At 41.2% G+C, this 18,976-nt stretch overlaps 2 pseudogenes; both read left to right on the top strand.

Moving 5' to 3' along the window:
* The first annotated feature begins 6,362 nt into the window (after positions 1-6,362).
* Positions 6,363-9,850, top strand: LOC131750314 (dual specificity protein phosphatase 18-like; annotated as a pseudogene).
* A 297-nt stretch (positions 9,851-10,147) lies between these two features.
* Positions 10,148-18,812, top strand: LOC131750313 (large ribosomal subunit protein mL45-like; annotated as a pseudogene).
* Positions 18,813-18,976: the final 164 nt, after the last annotated feature.

Genomic DNA, 18,976 nt, shown 5'->3' with positions numbered 1-18,976 from the left:
ATAATGTCTTCTTCTCCTCCTCTTCCTCCTCTTCCCTCCCTTATCATCCTTCTTCCCCTTCCTCCTCCCTTTTGCTTAAAAGCAGAAAATCTAATTTTAAAATTTACTACTTATCTTTGTCTTTTATTGTGTTTGAAAAGGTGTGATGTTTGTGTTTGTCCTGCCTTGGGGATCATGGAGCTTAAAAGTTCTGTAGATTGATACCTTTCATCAATTTTGGAAAGTTTTCAATTATGATCTTTTCAAATACATCTTTAAATGTTATTTTGTCATATATATGAAGCTACTATATTTTTAGGTCATTTGATATACAACCAAAGGGAATTGAAACAAAAATTGGTATGCAGAAATGGGATGTTGTTTTAATAAACACCTGAAATACATAGCATTATTTTTAGGGCTAGTTGATGGTGGGAATTTGGAAAAGTGGTGAAGAAACTATTATAGGAGACTGAAAAATGGTAACCCATTTGGTGAAATGGTCACTTGTGGTTTCTTGGAAGACAGAAAATGTACTTAAACAAACTTTGGATTTGGGCAAGGAGATCTCCCAGTGAAAATTTGAAAACATCAGCTGCTTCTCTTTAGCTGCATATAAGGTAGTACAAGAAAGGAAGAACTCAAAAGAACTGGCCATTTTCAAGCAGAATTTATCGGAAAAATCGAGAGCCCAGGGCTTAATGAATTGGAACATAAAATTGTTTCTCTTCTCCAGCTTCTATAGTCAGTAACAGATTCTCAGAGTAAGGTAACATCTGGGCTGGGGTAAAGGTCAAACTTGGGGTGCTGCTAGTAAGTGATGGTCTCAGAGTAAAGTCCAAGTCAAAAAAGGGGCTGTATGACTTTTTGTTGACTTCTGAAAGAATCAAGATGAAATCTAATGTGTGCTCTCTGTTGCACACAAGTGTTTGTAGGAATCTTAAGGTCAAGGTCCACAACAGTCTGATACAGCAGTTGTTTCAAAGTCTAGAGATAGTGAGACAAATAGAAGAATTGTTCTCAAAGAATGGCTTTGGGCACAGGGAGTAAAATGAATGAAATACACTGGAAACCCACAAAATTTTTGAGAAGACTGTATGAGCAGAAGTGCCATCTGCCTGGTCTAGTAGGGATTGAGCAGAACAAAATGTTAAAAGGCTTCTGAGCCCTTAATGTTTTGTATCCAGAAAGCAGGCTAAATTTTTTTCTCAAAGAACATATTTTCTAGTGAGCTCTTTGGAAGTGGCCAAAGAGGATTATGGAAAGGAAGGACATCCTAGAGGGTGAAGCCAAGATCCATGAATAAAATGAACTGGGGAGTTACTTTTGGGAACTATAACCAGGGTCAAATCAAGCACTATTTACGACTCCCAAAGTGGAGGGACCTGGAAGCATTTTCCCAGCAGATTTTCAGACTTGCTACATACCAGTAACTGTTATTTGCCTTTCATTTTCCTCCTCCTTGAATTGGAATGTTTATTGTGATTATCCTGTCCTTGTTCCACCACTGTATGTTGTGTGTTTTTGAGGCAGCTATATTGCCTTCTTCATTCATAGGTTTCTGGATCAGGAGGACTTGCATGCACATCTATTATAAGTTATTCAAACATGATGTTGTGTTAGATAAAACTTTTGGGGGTCTTGGGATGGTGGACCCCCACCATCCCAGGTGGGGGATAGGAGGAGCATGAATAATTCTTGCCTAATGGTGGATTTGTGGTAGATTAAATAGTGGCTCCATTCCTTCACTCCTCTTTGTCATGTAAATTTGCAGTACCCTTCTGCTCTGACTCTGGGCTTTGTCATGTGACTTTCTTTGACAATAAGTGTGGTTGAAATGCCAGAGTGCCACTTCTGAGATTAGCCCTTTAAAGATTTTGCTTAATGCACTTTCACTCTTATTTCTGCCATCACCATGAGAAGGTCATGCCCAGGTTAGTTCAGTGGTCCCATGAGAAGGATGAAGTCACATGGTACAGAGCCAACCTAAAAACACATGTATGAGCTGGCCAAATCACATGAATGAGTGAGTGGTCCAGCCAAGATCAGCTACATTTAGCCTAGATCAGCAGAACCCCTCAGAAGTATGAAAAATATTTGCTGTATGTCGTTACGACTTTGTAGTTGACTGACATACAGCAATTTTGTAGCAATAGCCAGCCAATAAAAAAAGTTTCCTGAAAGATTATAGCAGTCTTTTTGTAAATTCTGAGAAACTAACCAATTGTAATTCTCCAGGCATATAATATAATGTAATTACATATATATGTGTGTGTATATATATATATAATTACATATATACATACATTATGTGTGTATATATATATATATATATATATATATATAATATATCATCTAGTCTAACTCACTTTATAGACAATAAAACAGTACAGTGACCTGTAAAGACTGGTAAGGGACAACCAAACTACTTATGCACTTGGAAGTATGTTTAGGCAGTGGTTTGGATGTGAACATAGCAGCTTTTCCCCTGGTTATCCAGGCTATGGATGCAACGTAGATTTGTAGTAGTATTTTTTTTTCTTTACTGAATTTAACTCTTTTATTATTTTCATGGACACTGGATAGCGTTTTCTTTCTTAACTGTTCAACAACCTATTATCTGGGGTGTTGTCTACTTACTAGGTCAGATCAGAAATGTTGTTGTACTCTCTTTGCTCATGGTATGGAACATGAGGTGCTCTGACTGGGCCTACCTCACCTGTTCAGTCAGATAAGATGTCCTGAGAACTGTTGACCTTCTGGCATGGGTCCACTGTCCTGGTCTCCTTCTGCCATCTTTGTCAAATATCAGGTTAAGGGTATGCATTGTAGTTTTCTAGGTCCTTTATAAGGGTGGCTTCCAAACTCTCTGAGCAGAGGCAAATGACTAAGCTGTGTATAAAACAAGAATCACAAATATTGACAAAATAGGTAGTTTTTCTTTTCCCAACAAATTCTGTAGTCTTTTCTGCCTAGAATATAATATTAAGGAATCACTGAGTCTTACTCACACTGGTTTTTCAGCCATTAGCTGGTGATTTCTCTTTCCTTGAATAATTTATACATCAGAATATTGGGTACCACATTCATCGTTCACTCACGGTTAAGCTTCATGGGCATGACCTCAAGATTATTACCTTGGTGGCCAATTGACCTGCCCCCCTCTTTTTAAACCAAGATGATGTGAAATGCCAACACTACATGAAAACATTTACTTCCTTATTTGGGCAGAGAAACAGGCTTAATCTTTTTCATGAATAGAATAATTACAGGGCAGCAAACATGCCAAAATTCATGTGATATTAGATAGAATAAGATGTAAGACTGAAGAATTCCTCATGTTTTTGTTTCCTCCATTTCCTATAACTTGTGGGAATAGACTATCCTAAACCAGTGGCATCACCATCTCCTACTGAGTGTTTTTCATGTCTAGGTGTTCCCAGATGAAGGAAGCCTCATCATACAGCAATGGCCATGGCCTCAGTAGGCTGAAACAGATTGTCCAAAGGCCCCCAGAAACATTGCTGTTCCATAGTATCATTATAATCCAATTTAGTTTAACAAGCATTTCTTGTTCACTGTTTGAGTCCAATGCTTGGCTAGTGTAGGATGAGCAATAGTAGCCATGACATAATTTAATAGTCAGGAATAATGTTTAATGGTGTTATAAATGAAGTATCTTTTTTTTTTTTTTTTGCACACTTAGGGAATCTGTTTTCAGTTGGAATCCAGTTGGAATGTGACTAGGTACTGACATGCCAAAGAACACCAGAGAGTGGTGTTGAGTTTAAAGAACTGCAGCCTCAGAGAGATAAACACATGCCGTTCCTATACTAGTAATTAAAGTGAGCAGGTCATATTTACAGGTAGTAATAAAGGAAGAAAAACTATCTGTAAAGGTTCTAAAGAGAACTTTATATATTTGTAATTTCAAAGACTCAGAAGAACTACTGGGAACCTGAAATAAGAAAATGGCCTCCCCACATCTAAAATCATTGGAAAAGACTAGGGAAACACAGAGAATGATAAGTAGGATAATGAGAACATGGGAACAAAAAATGCTTGGACTGGACCTGAGCAGACACACAGGTCACATAGATCATTATTGGATCCATAATGAGGAGGCACTTGAAACTGAAGTTGTCATTGTCATCATCATCATAATCATCATCACATTGACTTATTCAGTACTTCCTGTGACTCAGGCTCTGTGTTGTGATTTATGTGTTTGTTTATGAAATTTTCCAAAGAACTCTATGAGATAGGTCTTCTTATGTTGATGTTATAGATGAGGACCTGGAGAGGTTAACTACTTTTCCCAAGATTACATAACTGGTATGTAGTGGAGCCATTACTCAACTAAATTGTTCTGCTTTGAGGTCTTAATCATCATAGTACATGGACTTACCCATTAAATACTGTATACATGATTTCCATTTCACCATTTGGACTTACCCTTCCCCAAAAATCTTTTGTCATCTTCTGTTTCAGAGTTAAATATGCCATCCAGATATATTTATGTATAGATACCCATAATGAATGGACACTTTCTACCCATTGCCCTAAAAATTCTGGTAACCAGAGTTGATACAAACAGCATCTTTTATAGAATGGTCTGTTTGTAAGCCTTAGTTCTTTCTGGACATGCTGCTATTATAGTCTTTACTGCAATAATTTGAAGGCTTTTTCCATTCACAAAAGAAACTATTAAGGCAAGAATATAAAATCAACCACAAAGGCATTGTCTTCTGTTGAAGTAGTAGAAAATATCTTTTAAGATGAGAATACATTGAAAACCTTCAACACTTTCTTTTTACTGTTTCTTTTTTACCTGGTTTGAATCATCATTACAGTGCTCTGGGTTCTCTGGAAAGAACTGCCTTGTATTAAACCATCTTGAGATCAGGGTTCTTCAGAAATGACAGCCTGCCAGACTGTTCTGTTCTGTGTACAATGCTGTTGCTAGCTTTTTTATCATCATTTTCTTTTAGAGATTTCTTTCCTCCTCTGAATAAAAAACAGTGAATTCTTTCTATTGGTTTTGTTGGCATGATTTTATTTTGAGTATGGGTTTGAACGTGCCATTTAAATACGATTTTATTAGAGTGACTATGTTTGGGTCTTCATGTTGGAAGTAGCGGTGCCTGTCTGATAATCTAGGTCTTCCTGTTATTCCCCTCCCCCTTCTTTTTATGTAATCCTGCATATTTGGGGCAAAAAGCATAAAAAATATTCTTTTCACAGCATATTTTCCCTTTTGAATTTTGCCTTCCACTGAAGGCAAATTTGTAAAAATGATGAAATTGCCTTTTTTTTCTTTTTTAACTTTGTCCAACTTTTTTCACCTAGAATTCATCTTGTAGAAACATCTAGGTATCACTGCTTTTCCCTCAGGTAACATTCAGAGTAGTCTTCATTATCTTAAGGGATAAGGAAGAGAAATAAAAAGGGATATGTATATCAGTGGAATTTGAGATCATTATGAACAATTGTTACCTCTGGGTGAAGCTTATTGTAGCTTTCCCAAAAACAGGAGTTAAGTTTGTCCCATTTAACACCAACGAATCTATAATATTTTATACTGCTTTACATGCAGAGGTATATATGTACATGAATTTTATTTTTATGTTTTTATTTTATTAAAAATATTTATTTGGCTGGACTGGGTCTTAGTTGTGGCACACGGGATCTTTAGTTGTGGCACATGGGATCTTTAGTTGTGGCGTGTGGGCTCTTAGTTGCTGCATGTGGGATCTAGTTCCCTGACCAGGTATCAAACCTGGGCCCCCTGCACTGGGAGCACGGAGTCTTAACCACTGGACCACCAGGAAAGTCCCCAATTTTTTTTTTCAGAGTACACTTTTGATAATTTGTTCATAGCATCTGCTCTTTTCCCAGAGTCGTCTTTCTCTCTGGAAGACAGTTCTTCCCACCCAAGGGCCATCTGGTAATAGTAGGAGTATTATTTGAGGAAAAAATTATTGTGCTGCTCTAGCCAAAATCACGTAACTTTGAGAATTTGACAAAATTCGAGACATTTGTCAAAAGGATACAGAAACTTCACTGAGACAAAGTCCTTATAGATATTTCATACAAATTGTGACTTAGGACTGCTATGCCATCAGTTACCAAGGCAGCTACTTTTCCCATCTCTCCCTCTCACTCTTTCTTGGACCACATGCTCTCAGGTGCCTCTTTCTTTATGTTGCTCCAATCTCTTTCTGTGGATTGGTATCATCTATTTGCACAGTGGTCTCCACCAAAATGGTGAGCTAAGTCAGAGTCACATGTCCCTTTAGTTCAATTACATTCTACCCACTGAGTACAGTTGTATACCTCTTAGTTTAAATTCTTGAGTATTTTAATTGGGTACTGGCTAGACAATGAATTGCCTGGTCTTGAATCCTGTGTCTAGTATTGATCCAATCAATCATAGTGATCCTACAATGGGTAACATGTATATTTTAGACTGCTTCAGGGTTGAGAACAGGGCAGGCACATTTACAGACTATAAGAGGTAATAGGAACTGTGACTGGCTCAGGAGTTAAGTGGTTTTGAGAAAACCTATTTTTTTTAATAGACCAAGTCACCCTTCTTGGTTTTTTTTGTTTTAATATTTTACTTATTTATTTATTTGGCTGTGCCGTGTCTTAGTTGCAGCAGTTGGGGTCTTGGTTGCAGCATGTGGACTCTCAGTTGCAGCATGCATGTGGGATCTAGTTCCCTGACCAGGGATGGAACCCGGGCCCCCTGCATTGGGGGCATGGAGTCTTAACCACTAGACCACCAGGGAAGTCCCTCCCTTCTTGTTTAATTTATAAATAAAGTCAGCAGTGGGTATTAAGAAAAATACCTCATCATGTCTTTAACCTACTTTGACTCACTGGCATTTTAGGCCCTTTCAGTTTTATTAAAAGCCATTGTCAAGGACTCCAATTGCTTTCTCCCAATTGTATTCTTGGCTTTCTTTCTGCCTGGCTCCTGGCCCTAACCTTTTCTCTCATATAGATACCACTACAATTCCTTTGGCTAGAAGGCAGATCTGCTGGCTTTTCTGGACCCTTGGCATTTACCAGCACTGCCCTTGACTCTTTCCTCTTCTAGTGCCTTACGGAGGTTATCCTGCTTTAACTCAGGTTTTTAGACCCAAACTCTAGTACTAGATTATTTGGTGAGTATTTTGATCTCCTTGGAGGTGTTGTTTGAATGTTTAGGTTACTTATGTGATTCTTCAATTTCTTTCTAAGAAGACTAGATTAACTGGCAGAGCAATTAGTTTCTTATAACTTTTTTGGTTATGTCTCAAAAATAGGAGATATATTATTTTCCATAACATGGATGACAACTAAATTAACATTTAGGCAGGATGCAAATAGGACTATTACGGTGAGAAATCTAGGTCAGCAAGAGTCATCTTGTTGGAAGGGCATCCTAACCAAGAGGACAATTTTCAGGCTAAAGATATTAGTTAATTGCACTCATAAATTTCTTACGTTCAAATTTCTGACATTTTACCTTGGCTATACTTGAGGCCTGTATTAGACTTTTATTTGAGGCGCAGAGAAATCACTCTCTCAAAATTATACTGCAGGCTTCTTGATAAATTCACCATTGGTCTTTCTACCCAGTGAGGATGTAATAATAAATCTGAGTCTCTTGATGGCAATATCAAAGCACAGACGCTCTTCCTCTCCTGCATGAGATCTATGCCCTGACACAGGATGTTGTGTCACATCCTAATCCCAGTACACTGAGCCATTTCTTGGTTTGTACAGTAGCCTGAATACATCACTTTATCAGCCTTCAAAGTCAGAGTTATGATCCTAATTGCTTATGGAAGTTTTAGCATTCAGGCATCGTGCACAAAATGACTTAAACTGGAGTCAGAGGGCAAAAGTTGGTGACTGAAGTGAGCAATGATGAGGTATCCTCTACATTCCTCAAGTTGTCTTTTTCTACCTGTGCTCAAGGAACCTGCTAGAACATGGTGGGTATGAGGATAAATACATAGTTAAGCAGGTGAGCCATTTGGCCTCTTGGGAGCTCCATTTCCTCAGTAAAATTAAACTGTTGGGTGGGATTGGCAGTTCCTAGTACAGGCAGTGGATTGGTTGCTTGGGTGTGCTGTGATTGGTTGCAAAATGTGTCATAGGTTGTTTGTTACAGATTACATTTAAAATAATGAGGTTTGGGAAATACTTTTTTTTAAAAAAAGAGTGAATTCAAGGCTGTTTCTATAAGATTGTCCTCTCATTTGCTTGCATTAAGGTACACTTTCATGAGTAAAAGACTACAGAGGTGTATTGGTTTCCCAGGGCTGCTGTAACAAAATATCACAAACTGGTGGCTTAAAACAACAGAAATTTATTCTCTCACAGTTCTGGAGGCCAGAAGTCCAAAATCAAGGTGTTGGCAGGGTCAGTGTCTCTCCACAGCCTCTAAGCTACAGTCTGGTGAATCATGATTCCTAAATAACTGTCAGTAACAGCAACAGCCAGTGGGGAACTGTCCATGTACTTGAGAAAAAGTAGCCAATGAGAGTATTTGCTTTTATAGAGACACAGATATCTCTTGGAAAATCAGTAAAATATTCTAGGTAGTTGAGGACATTATTTTCTCTCGCTTCTGGATTGTTTTCTGGGAGTCTTTCATTTGGCTTTTGGGGCCCAGCTCTCAGAGCTGTTTAGATGACCTTACTGAAATGACCCGGGTAACTGCTGTCTGTCCCATCCTAAAGTTTTCCAGAGAGGGCTTTTTTCTTAAAGATCCATTCCAATGCTAAGCACTCCCATTCTCAATAGTTTTTGTTCTGGATTTAATATCTAATATGGGAGACTAAATGGGTTTTCTTCTCTTTGTGCTTAGCAGAGATAGTGAACTGCATTCCAAATTTCTTAAGAAATTTGGAGGAATCACCTAATTTTCTATAATGCTCAACAAAATTCAATGCAGACTTCTCAACAGGGGTAGCCGTGAGGCCTGTCGCGATCGTGGATGGGTAACCGGGTGGGCCAGGGCCCAAGCAGTGCTGGGCCAGGGAGGCAGAGGCCGGGCTTTCTCTGAAGACCGGGCAGGGCCCATTCAGGCCTGCCATGGAAACCAGTGCAGCACTGGACCAGCGGGAATTGTGGCTCCCACGTCGCGACCTGTCTTCTCTCTCCCGGACCCTTTCCCCGAGATTTCTTGGTGTGGCTGCACCCTAAAGGCGCCCACATGCCGACGGTTGAGAGTTTTCCGTGGACTCAGCCCAGGAGAAAGATGCGGACCTTGCTCCTTGCTGGCCGCCGCCCCTCCGCCTTGGTGACCGCACCCCGGGTGCCCTCCTGGTTCGGTTCCGGCAGCCCTCGGCCAGCGGCCTCTCACAGTACACCAGCAGCCTGTACATCAGCAACGGTGTGGCCGCCAGCAACAAGCTCAGGCTGTCCTGCAACCAGATCACCGCGGTCATCAATGTCTCAGTGGAGGTAGAGAACACCTTATACCAGGACACCCAGTAGCTGCAGGTGCTTGTGGCCGATGCACCCATCTCGTGCCTCTGCGACTTCCTGGGCCCCATTGCTGAGGGCACCCACGATCCAGAGATGAAGCAGGGCCGCACTCTGCTGCGCTGAGTCGTCGTTTCTGCTCCGGCGCTCGGCCGCCCTCAGCTCTGCTGCCTCGCGAAGTACCAGGCGTGGCCCTGCCAGACACCCACGCCGGGACTAAGCCGAGCCTACAGGCATCCCGCCCAACAACGGTTTTTGGGAGCAGTTTGTCCACTAGGAGTTTCAGCTGTTTGGCAAGGACACTGTGCTCACCGTCAGCTCCCCGATGGACGTGATCCCTGACGTCTATGAGAGAGAGGTCGGTTTGATGGCAGCCAAACGGTGAGCAATCCTGGCGAGCCCCTGCCTCAGGGGTCAGAGGTGTGGGTCTGCAGGTGATCCTACACCAAGATCTGAACTTGAACATTCTACTTTAGTTGATACAGAAAATCAGATGATGGCTCTTATAAGGCCAAGAAAAAAGGGAGGGTGACTGCAGTTTTTAACCTTATAATCCATAAATTTGAAGAATAAAACTCCCTAAATATAAGATAGTGAAAATAAGTTTCCTACCCTGTGAGTGCCAGGGCATGACCACTGGGGCCAGGCCAGGGAGGAGGTGAGGCAGGCAGTGCCCATTCAGATGGACCTGCCAGCAGTGCTCAGTGCAAGTGGCAGGCCTGGAGTCCTACAGCCCTCCCCCAGTCCCACTTCTCAGGAGCAAGTCAGCCAGAATCCCACTTCATTCTTTGGAACGCAGAGCCAGAGCCTTAGGCGTCATGGCTCCTGTACCTCTCACAGTAAGTGCCAATTTGCTAGACAAGTGATCATCAAGTGGTGCTCTGGGAGCCTCAGGCCACCCTTCCCCTGACCTTCAACCATAGCAGCCCAACTCTGGGTTTATAGATTGGACTTAAGCATAAGATAGTTTTCGAAGAAAGCATTTCATTACATAAAATTTAAAAATAATTTTTGAGTGTTGTTCCAGATGGCAGGGTCTCAAGTTGCCTGTGGTGACTTCCCAGCAGCCTTTGATGAAAGGTGGCATTAGTCCCTTTCTCTGGGGGTGAGTGCTGAGAGAGCGGGCTTGATGTCGGGCCTCAGGGTTTCCCCTTGGCTTGGAAGTTTGGAGGTGTGGGCTGAAACCTGGTGCTGTCATCACGTGACCTGTAGCTTCTCAGAGGTTCAGTTTCCTTATCAGTCTCCACAGTGACAACCCTTCTCTCCCAGAGTTGTTGTGAGGATTAAAGAATTGCTATCAGTGTGACTGGCACAGGGTACTTGCTTAGAGTAAAGGGCGGCTCTTAGTATTAATGCTACTCTCGGGCCCTGCTGGTCCTTGGTCCGCGCCTTCATCCTCAGAACAGCATTTCCCCCATCTACGCACAGCCCTTTATTGTTTGCAAAGTGATGTTCCCCAAAATCATCCATCCTGTGGGGGGAGGGGGAAATTTAAGTTCCTTTCAGACGGTAGGTCAGGGGAAGCCTAGAGTTAGCAGCCTTTTCAGAATCCCATTGTATATCCAAAGGTTGTGAAGCAAGGAGCATGATTCCAGCTATTCCTCAAACATCTTGTTCAGAATCGTTGACCATTTAAACCAGTGCTTCAGTCTGGCTAACCACCAAGCTCTACGGGGGCACTTGCCCAAGGGACAATCAAGTTGGCCCTACCACTAGGCCCTGGAATGTGGGATTGTTTAAACTCCTCAGGTACCTAACCATGTGGCTTGGGACCATCTATTCTAAATGAAAGTTCTGCAGACAATATATGAAATAAACCAAAGCACAACTGCTCTGATTGATGCAGAGCTGCGGGTCTGGAGCCCAGTGGAGGCTGAACATTCTTTTTCTTCAAATGTGCCCCTACCTCACAAAGAAGTGCCCAGGGATGAAACTGGGGAGAAAGATGAATGAAAAATCACTGCTCTGGACTGATCTTGTTTTACAGATGGAAAAACAGCCCCACAGAATATCAGGGCTGATGTGGCAGAGCCCCCCATAGCAGCCTCTCTGGCAGAAACTCAGATGGAGAATTTCAAGTACTTTTTAAGAGAAATTTATTTGGATATGTAGTCAAATTTTATTTTCATTTGAAAAAATTCCAAGTTAACATACCATGAAATTAAACGTTTTTTGGATGTACAAGTTCTAAGGGTTTGACACATGTACGGTTTTACGTAACCATCACCAGTCAGAACACAGAGCAGTTCCCTTACTCCTAAATATTCTCTCATGCTTCCCCTTTGTAGTCAAGCCCTCACACCACCCCAGCCTCTGGCAAACGGGGATCTGTTTTCCATCCCTGTGGATTTGCCTTTTCTAAGGTGTCACATAACTGTGGTCATGCATGGTACGACCTCTGGAGGCCGGCTTCTTTCCCTGGGCATGATGTCTTGGAGATTCATCCATGGTATGGATATACCGGTTTGTTTTACATTCACCAGGTGAAAGATATGGGTTTTTTCCATTTTTCTGGTGATTGTGAATAAAGCTTCTATGAACATTTATGTAGAAAAATTCGGTGCATATCAGCATTTATTTGCAACAGATATATGGCCGGTCATTTCTAAATGGAAGTAAGAATGATGAAAAACATTTTGAGTATAGTATATTAGGTGCAAGTATCACAATTTCTAATCTGTAGTAGCTACGTCTGATATCCCATTAATAGGGCTGGATTCATGGGCATGTGACTTATACAGTCTCACAAGGCCCGTGTGTAGAAGGGCTCTCACTTGGTTTAATGCTCTGCTGGAACTGTCTTGAGATTTTGCACTGGGCCCCACAAATTATGTAGTCAGGTTAATAATCATAATCAATGGTAACATTTCAAATCTACTCTTTTCAAGGTCTCTTTGATGTTTACATATCACAGTTTTTTTTTTTTTTTTCCTTTACCCTTTTGTTTCCCAGTTAATAGAACTAGAATATTCTGTAAAACAGGAACAGAACCTCTGGAGGTAAAAAAGAAGGTTATCGCTGAGAAATTTAAGAACATCTGTTCCCCCCACCTGGTAAATAAGCTTTGGTTGTTGGTACGTTTGAGGTTTTGTCTGCGTCACCAGGGAGTCTAGCCATGCCTGATCTATAAGGAGTATTGAGATGACATTTTATGGCAGAGAATACCACCAGTAAGCTGTCTTTCCCTTGGAACTGCACCTGTCTCCTCCACTATGACTTTACATGATTACAGTGCTGCATAATTTTCCAAGTTATTAATTTATAGCTTTTAAAGTCTCCAAAGCCTCTTTCTCTGAGCCCAGTTTGACCAAGACTAATTGTCATGGGGTAGTGTATGAGTTTCCTAAGGCTGTCATAATTGCCACAAACTTGGTGGCTTAAGAAAACAGAAATTAATTTTCTCACAGTTCTGGAGGCTAGCCAGCCAAAATCAAGATGTCAGCAGGGTTGGTTCCTTCTGGAGGCTAGGAGGGAGAATTGTTCCATGCCTCTCTCCTAGCTTCTGGTGGCTGCTGGCAGTGCTTGGAATTCCTTGGCTTATAAATGGATCACTCCAGTCTCTGCTTCCTTCTTTACGTGGATGTCCTCCCTGTGTCTCTGTGTGTTCTCTTCTTCTGTCTGTCTGCTCTCATCAGGACATGGGTCATTGGATTTAGGGCCCACCCAGATAATCCAGGATGATCGCATCTTGAGATACTTAATTCCATCAACAAAGACCTTTTTCCAAATAAGCTCACATTCACAGGATCCAGTTGGACATATATTTTGGGAGCCACAGTTCAACCCATCACAGGTAGTATATGCCTTTTGGCCAGTAAAATCCTTTAAGCTTCTGTGAGCCAAATCATCCCTGTCTTAAATAATGTTACTAGTCCTCTAGGGGTTGTAGCCAAAGTGAAGGATGGATCCTGGACTCACTAGTGGACACTGGTACCAGTTTGTGCCAGCATACAGAAACTGACTGTTAAATTTCCAGGGATTTTGCAAGCCTGTTGTTTCACACAGCCATTATTAAAAGTTAAATTACACAAACTTAAGGTTAAATAAGTTATATTAAAACCCAAAATTATATATACTCAAAACTCATCACTTCCTAATTATCTTACTTCATTTTATTATTATGCTCTCTTGAGGTTATTTACTTCTGTTGTATCTTTATGGTGTGTTGCTGAGCATCTCTTTCTCAACCCCAAGTGCAGTCACATTGATAGCTTCAAATGAGCCATGGTGGGAGTATTTACACCGTGGAAATGGGCAAGTGCAACCCATCAGGGCCTACCCTCTCCCCCAGAGCCAGTTTTTAAACATTTTGCAGCACACTGCTTCCTGGTGACCATGACAGTGTGTACCAGAAAATTCTGAGCAAGAATCAGCAAAAGCACCCTATGACTATAGATACTACATACTCTGGATGTTTAAAGTTAGCTATGATTTCAGTAAGTCATTCATTAAATATGCAAAATTAAATGTGATCTACAATTTTTAACTTACTTATGACTTTACCTATTATTAAATGCACTAGCCGAAAATACCCTTTGCCAGTCTACGCTATCCTCACTTTTGTTTTTGAGAATAATGCCATTGAACCTTTTGTGATAACATAAATATTTTCCGGGTGCAAAGCTGATAGTTTGTAAACACTAGCAAACTTTTTATTTGGGCCAGTTCAGGGATAAGATGACAAAGATGTTCTGTGAAACTTGGAGTTGGCCAGGCTTTTAACTTGCTGTGAGCTAAGGAAATATTTTTTTTTTTTTTTTTTTTTTTTTTTTTTTTTGTGGTACGCGGGCCTCTCACTGTTGTGGCCTCTCCCGTTGCGGAGCACAGGCTCCGGACGTGCAGGCTCAGCGGCCATGGCTCACGGGCCCAGCTGCTCCGTGGCATGTGGGATCCTCCCGGACCGGGACACGAACCCGTGTCTCCTGCATCGGCAGGCGGATTCTCAACCACTACGCCACCAGGGAAGCCCAGGAAATATTTTAGTTGGATCTACTTTTTCTTTTTTCTTTGTTATACATTGGCACCTCAGGCATTAGCTGGAAGTGAATTAAATGGCCCAGAAGCTGTAATTCTGCAGCCAGCAAGATATTAGAATAGAACTGATTTTCTGGAGGTGTTTGCATATGGAAGCAGCCCTCCTACCTATTCATTTCCATTTTAACCTAAGAGGTATGTGGGAAGCTTGTTAATACCCTTAGAAGGTTAGATCCCTGTGCTTTTGTGACTTCTGAACCAGGCAAGAATACTTAAAATCCATAAAAGAGAAATCATAAATAAAAGCAAACTTTGACAGAGGAGAAAAATACTTCCAAAAATATTAGAAACTCCATCTTTAGGCAGTATCAAATAAAAAACAAATCCAGGCTTAGGTAAGGAGGGACTTTATTTGAAAAGACTATTGCAGTTGAGAGGGGGGTGGGGCAACTATTACAGTAAAGGAAAGGAACTACTGCAACAGAAGACTCTGACCATAATAATATCTACAAATGTTGCCAAGGCCAGGCAGAAAGAGGTTTCTTTTAAAGGGAGGACTAAACAAGGCTAGAAAGATCTGAGTGTGGGGAGTGGGGGGAGCAGGGGACTGACTGGTCAGTTCAGCAGAAAATGTCTTTTTTGCTGTGGTCAGATGATTCTCAGGAGAGGCTGTTAAGGGGTTTTGTTCTGTGTCCCAGTGCTTGCTTAAGCTCAAGGGTGGGCCACAGTTCAGGGTCTTGGGGAAGGAGAGAAGCCTGATGAAAGTTTGGTCAAGTCACGTTAGTGTCCAGATTGTTCAGTGGGGACAAACAGTTCAACCAATATTTTATAAGACAAAGAATGGAAATTTCAAGGGTCTGTGTCTGGCCTTGTCATAGATAAACAGTGGGGTCATCCGTGGGTTTTATTGGGTTGGCCAAAAGGTTTCTTCGGGTTTTTCTGTAACATCTTATATATAAGTTACACGTGAAAGGGTGATTCTTTGCAATAAGCTGTTTTCTGAAATACGAAAGGAGGTATTGATCATCCCTGTGTCCAGGAGTACAGGACTCAGGTATAAGTTCTACATTTTCAGCAGCTAATGCAGTTCACTCCATATTTTACATTAGACTTCAGCTCTAATCCTGTGCTCTATTTGAGAAGCTGTATCAGATATTTTTGTTTTGTTTTATATTACCCTTTAATTTTTAAAAATGCCTCTGGAATTACTTGGTAGAAGTAAAAATTTTGCATGGGGCAGGGCTTGTACCGTCTATTGCTGTCACAAACAATCTGTGTTGTCCTTCAACACAAGTTTCCTAATACTACCTGCAAGATTTAAGATGTCACCAAAATATTTTTGTAATTGGAAACTGCTATAATTCAGAATTTGCAATAACCTCACAGTGCTCTGAAACTTGGATAAAGCTCCTTTCTAAAGCCAGCTCAGAATCAACCTTCCTTTCTTTCCTCTTTTCAGTTTTTTTCCTTTCCCTTCTCTCCCTCTAACTAATATCATTTTTTATGTTGGGAAGCACTATAGACGAATTATATTCTCTATAAAGAGTTACTATATCCAGACTTCCCAATTTCAATTAACACTAAAATGATATAGAGCATAACTTACTATTGTTTGATTCAGAAAACAACTTAAGGAACTTTTTGTGTCATTAGAACTATAATCATGAACTATTGATTGCTATTGAGAGAACACGGTCTTAGGGCCAGACACACAGACCTATATCTGACTGTCAGTCCTCCCACTTATTGCCTATATAAATCCTTGAGCATGTCACTAAAACTTTCTGAGTGCTTTTACACGCCTGCAAAATGCAGGCAATAAGATGTGCTAATGGCATAGTTGTGAGGATTAAACAGAATGAATTTGCATGTGCAAAGGAACGCCAAGACTAGGTACTGAGCACCTGCGAGTAGCCTTCCGTAATTTACTGAATGCTAGTACTTGCAGAAAACTACACCAGCCACTCTAGGGTCCAACTTTTGAGGAACTTACAATCTGATTGGGGAATCATATAGATACATGTAAGATATGTAAATGCATATCATTTTACATTTTCAGAAAACTCACCTAGGACTTTGCAAACTTTTATTCCCGTTTGAAATTTATCTTGTAATTCGATCCTGGTGCTTAATCACAATTTAATTTTAGATGACTTCTTTTATCACCATCCCTCTGACTTCTGCGTTGGGCGCATGGCCCTCCTGGCATCAAAGTTTTACTGATGGAAAAACTATGCCCCTCCCCGCCTTGCACTATATTAGTAGTCATTTCTGCGGTTTCGTTGTGTGCAAGGTGTAGATCAGGACAGGAATCTTTGTCTTCCAGACCTGTCGTTCTCTCTCTGTACCTGCTGGTTTGCATCTCAGTTGCCCAGCACAGACCAGTTTCACTATGAAGTGGCTGCCAAACACCAAGTCAGCCAAAGAGAACTCCCTGCCTCCTTCCCTCCACGAGTAGGAGATTATGGGTAAAAGAAGAGAAGCATCCATAAATAAATAAATTGTGTAACAGAGATCGACGGTTACAAGCTTCTTTTGGTGTCTGCCAGTAGGACTGACCATGATTAATCTTTTACAGGTTTTGGAGAAACATTCAGAGGCTCATGGATTTTAAAAATGGAGCACAAAATTACCAATAGAAAGTCTATATAATATAGTTGATGTACAGTTGAGCAGGTCAAAGATAGTTGTGAATAATTAATTTGGTTGGGTACAACCTAATCAAATTAAACCCCTGCACTTTTTAAAACTTCTAATTTGAAATAATTGTAGATTCACAGGAATTTGCAAAAATAATATAGAAGGGGGTCTCATGTATCTTTCACCCAGTTCCTTAAGGGCAACCATAGAATAATATTAAAACCAGGCAAATGGCATTTGTAGAATCTACTGAGGTTACACAGATTTTACCAATTATGTGTGTGTGTGTGTGTGTGTGTGTGTGTATAGTTCTATGCAATTTCATCACATTTGTAGATTTGTGTAGTCACCACCACAGTCAGGATATAGAACTGTTCCATCAGTCTTGCCTACAATCCCTTTATAGCCATACCTATCCCCTGTCCTCATTCCTAAACTCAATCTGTTCTCCATCTGCATAATTTTGTTATTTTAAAATTAAATAACAGAATGGAATCATACAGTACCTTTTGAGGCTGGCTTATTTTACTTAGCATGCCTTTGAGGTCCATCCAAGTTGTTACCTGCAACAATGGTTTTCTCTCTCTCTTTTTTTTTAATTGCTGAGTGGTATTCCATGGTATCGATGTACAAGTTTGTTTAGTCACTAATCCGGTTCTATTTTTTGGCTATCAAAAAAAGCTACTGTCATGTTTAATTTTATGTGTCAATTTGGCTAGGTTATGGTACGCAGTTGGATTCCATATGGAGCTAGCTCCACCCTATGTGCCTTCTCACCTGTCCCAGGCTCTTCACTCTTAAGCCCCATTCCAGAGGCCCTTGCATGAAAAAAATGGCAGCCCCCATGCCAGGGGAGATTGTCTTGCTTATCCAGACCATTAGAATGGTGGTCTCTGCAGCCAGTCCTGGTGACTCAGTACATAGCTCTAGTTCTAGTGAGAACTAAAAATCGTTTCTACCCCCTACTCGTGAACCCAAATATGAATCAGAAAAGGAGTTTATAGAATGCCCAGAAAGTGGGACTGGTCAGGCCTCTGGAACGTTTGTAGCATCTCACACATCTGACCTGTACAGTTGTTGTCTTCGATGCCTGTGTTCCTCCTGAGGGTGATGCTCTCATGTCATTTCTTTCAAAGGAAGCCAGACACAGAGCACTGAGCAATGGAAGAAGAATGTTGCCTCACAATTGTCCATTTGGAAGATAAAAGAATATGATGCTAATTTTAAAACGAAGGACTTCCCTGAAGAAGCTAAGGATATCTTCACTGACACTCACATTTATCTAAACAACTTAGATCACAGCTGGCTTCACACCTTGGTGACTAATCACTGTTTTCTAGATGTGGTCTGGGACATCAAACATAAGCCCATCTGCCAGAACTTTGTAGAATCTTTAGAGCCACTCCAGTGGTTCAGATTCACTGCTGAAGTCTACGAAACCAGGGCAACATGTATGACCAGGTCACTGTCCTCATGCACATCCAGCAGACTCTGACTGTCTATGACCAGTTTGGCTGTTTGATGTATGGACAGGAAGATGTGGCCAATGATGTCCTGGAGTATGTTGTATTTGAAAAGCACCTGATAAATCCCTTTGGGAGCTGGATTACACAACAGTACCCCCATGGGTACTTCCTAAGCAGCCCAACCTTAAGACAGTCATGATCCCTGGCCCCCAGCTGAAACTGTGGGAAGAACCACAAGGAGAAGCCCATAAGCCTCAGCTAACCTGACGGCAAAAATGACTCCTGAGATGAAGCACCGGTGAGGTGGCTGGAAGGGGAGAAGTCTATGAATCGGGGAGCTGTGAAGTCATCCATCTCCATGATGCTGTAGAAAGAACTACCTTGGTTCTCTCCCATCCTGCTTAAGTCTTTTTAGCAGTCTCATCCTCAAC

This window comes from Kogia breviceps, chromosome 2 (genome assembly GCF_026419965.1).
Source record: "Kogia breviceps isolate mKogBre1 chromosome 2, mKogBre1 haplotype 1, whole genome shotgun sequence".
Classification (NCBI taxonomy): domain Eukaryota; kingdom Metazoa; phylum Chordata; class Mammalia; order Artiodactyla; family Physeteridae; genus Kogia; species Kogia breviceps.
Note: the sequence above shows the minus strand (reverse complement) of the source record. Positions and strands in the feature narration are given on the sequence as shown.